The following is a 6,183-nucleotide window of genomic DNA, read 5'->3' as shown; positions in this document are numbered from 1 at the left end:
CGCGGCCAGGAACCGAACCCTGGCCTTCTGCGTGGGAGGCAAGCGCGATAACCGTTAGGCCACGCGCGCGCTGCTTACTTGGCCAGCTGCGCGCGCGGCAATATACTATCAAAATACCTTAATTCCAAGCAGTAATGTGCTGTTAAAGAGCTTCGAGTAGGACCTCATTCTAAAGGGGCTGACAACAACCGCGCTTATCTAGCAGCCAGGTCTGAGGCTTCCCTGCCAAGAAGTGACCCAGAAACAACGTCCGTCACGTGACGACAAGAGCCCCGAAACCCAAGCCTCTTAAAGCCACCCGATGACGTCACGGCCCGCCCCGCGATGCCTGTAGAAAGTGGAAGGAGGGAAAGAATAAAGCCCTTTGGCAGAGCATATGCGTCGCTTCCCAGAGAGCAGCAGTCGACGCCGTTCCCTGGCGCTCGCTCAATCCGAGGCATTACCCCGGTTGGCTTAGGGAGACTCCGGAGAGGCCGGCCTCGATGGCTTTGGACCCTGGGCCCGCTTCGTTCAATACCGAGATGGGCCAGAAATTCGGCCGGGGCTTTGTTTCTGTTACTTGGCTTGTCTGCCAGGAAGGCTCGCAGCCGTTCACAGCGAGGTCGATGCTTGCTGGGCACGGCAGGCGGTCGTCAGGCGAATGGATAAGGAGCTCGGAAAGACGGAAGACCGCAGACATCGCGAGGATAGTTTGCAGGTTTGCGTTGGGGTAAGGCGTATGCAACATACGCGATGTCTTCGATGTTTTTGGGCTAGCTCGGGGTTTCTGCGAAGAGCTAAAGAAAGGGAAGGGAAGGAAAAAACCTGGGAAGCGACTACAGGCGCTTAAGACAGCTTCGTTTATCGGCGGGTTTTGTGCGAACTATGAGTTGCTGTAGTACTATTTCTTCTTATCCTCTAATAAAAAAAAGTATGGGAATAACACAACTTGCGAGTAATAAAGGACAAAAAATAGATGCTCCTAATAGCTGCGGTGATGTTCAAGTAAAGTAAAATAGGCAGGACATTTCTTGATTATAATGCAATTAAATGCAAAGGTGCAAGCGAGCTGGACAAGAATGATGAAAATCATCCCTGGAGAAGGGAAGCAAGAGGGACAGAGGACAAACACAAATCTCCAAACACAGCTAGGTGACAGCGCGACGGAAGAAATCCGCCTGGTCCGGGTATCGAACCCGGGACCTCTCCATTAAAGGTGGAGCGCTCTACCAACTGTGCTAACAAGGGGTTAGACGTCAGTAGAGCAAACGGGTTTTATCAGCTGCCACCAGTCTAACACCAACAAGGGTGAAGCTTGCAATTTAAGGTTATGATTATAATGCAATTAATTGCAAAGGTGCCTTCCTGTCTCTTTCACTTTGCTCAAGTCTCGAGTGGAATACTTCAGCCGCCTCGAACCATACTCGAATAGAATGATTAACTTCAACTTCTTTTACAAAAGATGTCGTACAAAAGTGCGAGAAAGAAGCGAATGAAAATGTTTCGCGTGCTTAAAAAGAAGCAAAAAATATTGAAGAATAGTAAAGGCCCTGCTGGCCTCTAAGATTGAGCAGTCATCTAACATTCTCCACAACCAAAAAAAAAAAAAAGAGGTAACAAATTGTGTATTTACATCGAAAGGTGGTTACAACTAAAATGTTGTGACCATTTGTGTTATTCAGTTAGTCATATCGTATCTTTCGGTACAGCTTTGGTTTATGAGTTCGTGCATCGGGAGACAGTCTTGAAGTTCCGAGTTAATCCTTGCTTAGTTTGCTGCCACGTTTACTATACAAACGTTTTGGCAGTTTCTGATGCAGCTGGATATGCGGTCCCCTTTTAGAATAAAGCACCAGAAGGATGGGGCGTTCATTCTTGCAGGGTTGAAAATACTGCGTGGTATACTGCGTTGGTTTCACAATCTTCCTTCGTGCATCACGTTTTTTTTTTGTTTTTTTTTTTTTTAATTATACCGTTTAGCTGATGCTCCATCTGTTTTAGAAGTTATTCGCAGGTGTTGTGCAAGACGAAAAAAAAATTTTTTCCGAGTCATGCATTATTTTGAACAAACTGTGCGATAGTAGTTTTCCCTCCACATACCACAGAGATTTTTCTTTTTTAATTTTATAGGGTTGAATAAAGAAATTAATATTTCCCTCGCTTGGCGTAAGTTTATTCGTGGCGAGAAGTTTTGGTATCGTCGCCGGGGGGAATAGTTTTACAACCCAGAGTGACGATACTTCAATTTCCTCTGCTGGTGCAAGCACGTGCAATGCCAAGCTTCATTGCACTATGAAAATTAAAACATAACCGCATGGGTAGCGCGTGCGCTACCCATAGTGAGTAAAGCAAAAGTGCCCCTAGCGTGCTTCTCACCGCGAAGACTGCAAAGGAGCTACAATATATTGTACCGCTGCAGAATTTGTGCAACCTGCGTGTTTCTCGTTTCGAAATACACTTGAAAAAACTCGGCAAGGTTTTTTGTTCGGCTAAAGCCAGCAATGGTACACGTTTCTCACGTTGAATGACAAACGAAAAATTAAAGGGCGCGAATCAAGGAGAGAAGTAGGAACAGGAGTGACACAAGGTTATACCGGCAATTAGCTTCAACGAGCTAATTACCATAATTACGCGAGAAACCTCCGCTTTCCTCTCTTCCCGCTGCCTGAGACAGCCCGTCCGTTCACAGCCGGACCGGGTCGCGTCTATCCCAGACCAAATCAGCGCGTGCACCAAACATGAGGCGCGTGCGCGGTTACCGTCCGGAAGCAGGTCACGCGTGTCGGCCAAAAGGGTGTCTCGGACGAGTCCTCTAAACTGCCGGCATCACGAACCTCGCGGCGACCAAGCGCGACCGCCTCCGCACTCCAACGGGCGGCCACGTGGCAGCGGGCCCATCCACATGACCCATCACGAACGTGCCCATCAGCGGCCCCCCCTCCACGCTTCTCGGCGGCGACATCCCTCAATCGGCACGCCGCGCACACAACAGGCGGAGAGCCAGCCACTCGACGCGCTTCATCGGATCATCATCGGCCCCGCGGGAACACGTCGGCCGCCGCGTGAACACGTGCGCTTACAAAATCTTTCCGCTCCCGGCCCCTCTCTTCCCCTCTCTAACCCTCGTTATTAATCCCAAAGGAAAGGCAAAAAACAAGCGAAAACATGCGTTCCCTCACCCATCTCCCAACATAAACACACGAAACAACTACAAAATAGCTCCGTGGCCGACTATGCGAGTCTTTCTCTCTGTGCGTGCGTGTGTGTACTTCGTTTCACCTTGCGATGGAACGCAGAGGACATTGCGGGGTACCGAAACCAATCCAATGCCGTGTGGGTGTCGCGTGACCTTCTGGAGGAACGCAGTGACGAGCGGGACTCGCAGTCACGTGACGGATTCACAGCGCATGGATTGGCTCACATGGTCCTTAACGTTGTCCTGCGGACCATCGAGGGAAGGAATATAGGGATCGGGAGTTGGGGAGAAACGGGGGTGGGAGGAAGCGGAGCGGCGGACCGTGCACCCCCATTTGGGGTTGCGCGCTTGTTCCTTTTTTTTTTTTTTCTTTTGGGCGGGGGGAGGGGGGGGGGAGGGAAGGGGGGTTAGCGTCGAATAAGGGCAACCTGGGCTCTGGATAAAGGTTCACCCCCTCGCCGGCTCAGGTTTTATCAAGCTTAGGGCAGTGCATCCGCTACCGGAAGACACGGATTAGAGCTGGCTGAAACAACAGATCGCGCCGTCCGTGCGTCGTCGTTCGTGCAAAGAGGTGTGCCTCATGCCTACCTTTTTTGGCTTTTTTGTTAGTTTTCTTTGGAGAGCGTATTTGTACGTTTTTATTGAATGTCACTGTTTGCGCAAAACGAGCTACTACTTGGGCTTGATCTGACCAATTCTATTTCCTATTTTTCTCTTGACGCGTTAATAGCGCACGTACGCGATTGCAAGGGCCAAGGAGTTCCTGAAACGATTGTAACGATACTCTTTTCAGAATGAGGTTCTGAAATGTTTGCTGTATAGGTCTTTATTACTTGTTTTTGAGTTTGCGTGCGAGCTTTTACTTATAGGATTACGATGGATGAGCGGCTGCGTCCTTTTGTGTTTTCCTATTTCTTCAAGCTTCGGACGCAGCACATGCTTTGAGAACATTAATATATATTTCCTACACGTTTTAGATGGATCATGCGTATTGAGAGGATGTAATCCATAATCCGAAATTCGCAGTAAAATATGAGTAAAATGGCTGATCATAATAAGAATTCTTGGTGTCTGCATACACACCGTGTGGTTCTGTGCCATTCATTTACTACTCTGATTTGCATTTCTAGTGTATAGATATGAAACGTAAATAGCGTCATTTAATTTTTCGTGGTCTTTTCAGCTGTTGATATTTTGTTTGTCAGACGCTTCTTTTAGCTTTTTTTAATTCGTTTGCTGACTTTCGTGTTTTCGCATAGCCTGTATAGCTTCCAAAATTTGAATGAGTTTTTTTATGCACTTGATTACATTAATTATTGATAATTTGCTTAGTTTGTCTCGTTAAAGAACCTTTTATTGCACTTTCTGTTTTAATGCGAAAGCATTAACTGTCTTATGCAGCGAGCTGACGTCATCAGTTTGAAGCGGCGAAAACGACTCCTAGTTTCCGCCGCGATCCCAATATGCGATTCGCCTTCGGTTCCATTGGCTGGCGCGCGTCGACGGGGCTCCCATTGGCCGCTGCGCCATGGTGTGATGATTAGAACGGGACATAGAAGAAAAGGAAGAGAATATCGCAGATGGGACGGCTACAAGCTCGTGCTGTGCGGTTTTGGGGTTGGACACAGAAGAAACGAACACAGCTAACGCCGTGGACCCCAGCAGCCAAGTGATGTCCCGGACGGACGTCTGAGGCCCGTGGGGGCACCAACCAGGCTTGCCGGGAACTACCGCCGGCACCGCACATCGAGCCCTCGCCATCCGGAAAACGCCTAGGGCCTCTGAGGTTCCGACAACACCAGGATAGCTAGGTTCGACATTGTACATGTACCTTTTTTTAGTACACGGAAGTGACGTCATCACGTCTGATTGGTTGGAAGCAAAAGTGACGTAATTTCCCTAGAAAAATGTGGGCGGAGTCGGCAAAACTGGGCGGAGTTGGCTACCGGACGTGACAACAAAATGACGTTTCGTTTTGTACCGAGTACGTTTCAAAAGGTACTTGCTCGGAACTAGGTGTCATTGGCAGCATGTTTTCGGCGGCGAGGCGTCGCCGTCTCGTCAATTCGTCTTTTTCTTCAATAGAGCTTTTTTTTTTCGCCAGAAAGGCTGTATCGGGAACACCGCGATGCATTCGAGCGCCCGGAGGAGATCTTTTGGAAGCAATACCGCCTGCCCAAGATCGTGGTGCGGTGGTTGTGCGACGAACTTCGCGAGGAACCGGAGGTGGGGAGAGTGCGTACTTCGTGGACGGTCATGACTGTGGAGCTTCAAGTGTTGTGTGCACTGCGCTTCTACGGCACGGGGAGCTTCCAAGGCATGGTGGCGAGCGACGAACACGTAGCGCGGGACCAAAAGACAGTCAGCGTTGCGGTCCGCGCCGTGTCCGTCGCTATCGTGCGTCGTCTCGGGGTCCAGCGTGGCTGGATCCACTTCCCCGAGACGCCGAGCAAGAGGTTCGACGCGGAGAAGGGCTTCAGGCTGCTCGGCAGGATACCCGGCGTCATCAGTTGCGTGGACGGGACCATGGTCTCCATCGTCGGCCCGTCCAAGAACGACCCCACCGTCACGAAGGCGGCGTACTGGTGCCGCAAGTACTTCTACGCCCTCAACGTGATGGTGGTAAGTACACCGGGCTCTGTATTACCACCCTTCAACAGCCACCGCCATTATTTCGGCATGTGCAGTGCTCCACTACATCTGCCTTGCATCGAGCGAGCCAGAACCGGAGTCAGACTCCGACCCTGACGAGTTAGAGTTGGAGTCTGAGCCGAGCTCGGACGGTTCTGAGCCGAGCTCGGAGAGGTCAGCGTCGGCTCCCGAGAGGCTGGCTCCTGCCGGCCCTCCGGTCGGCCTTCCGGTCGGCCTCTCGGACAGGGGGAAGGCTCTGAGGCAGCGCCTTGTCGCCCGGTTCGGAACCCGCCGCAGACGTGCCCGTGCGGAGCGCCACACGCAAGGGGTCCGCCGCCACGACGGTAGTCCCGACCACCAGGGACTCCGTCGGGAAG

At 50.8% G+C, this 6,183-nt stretch overlaps 1 non-coding gene across 1 annotated transcript; it reads right to left on the bottom strand.

The window, feature by feature from the left end:
* Window positions 1-1,152: 1,152 nt before the first annotated feature.
* Trnak-uuu lies at window positions 1,153-1,227 on the bottom strand. Its single transcript has one exon. It is a non-coding gene; the product is annotated as a tRNA-Lys (tRNA).
* Window positions 1,228-6,183: the final 4,956 nt, after the last annotated feature.

This window comes from Ixodes scapularis, unplaced genomic scaffold (genome assembly GCF_016920785.2).
Source record: "Ixodes scapularis isolate PalLabHiFi unplaced genomic scaffold, ASM1692078v2 PGA_scaffold2__306_contigs__length_199485367, whole genome shotgun sequence".
Classification (NCBI taxonomy): Eukaryota; Metazoa; Arthropoda; class Arachnida; order Ixodida; family Ixodidae; genus Ixodes; species Ixodes scapularis.
Note: the sequence above shows the minus strand (reverse complement) of the source record. Positions and strands in the feature narration are given on the sequence as shown.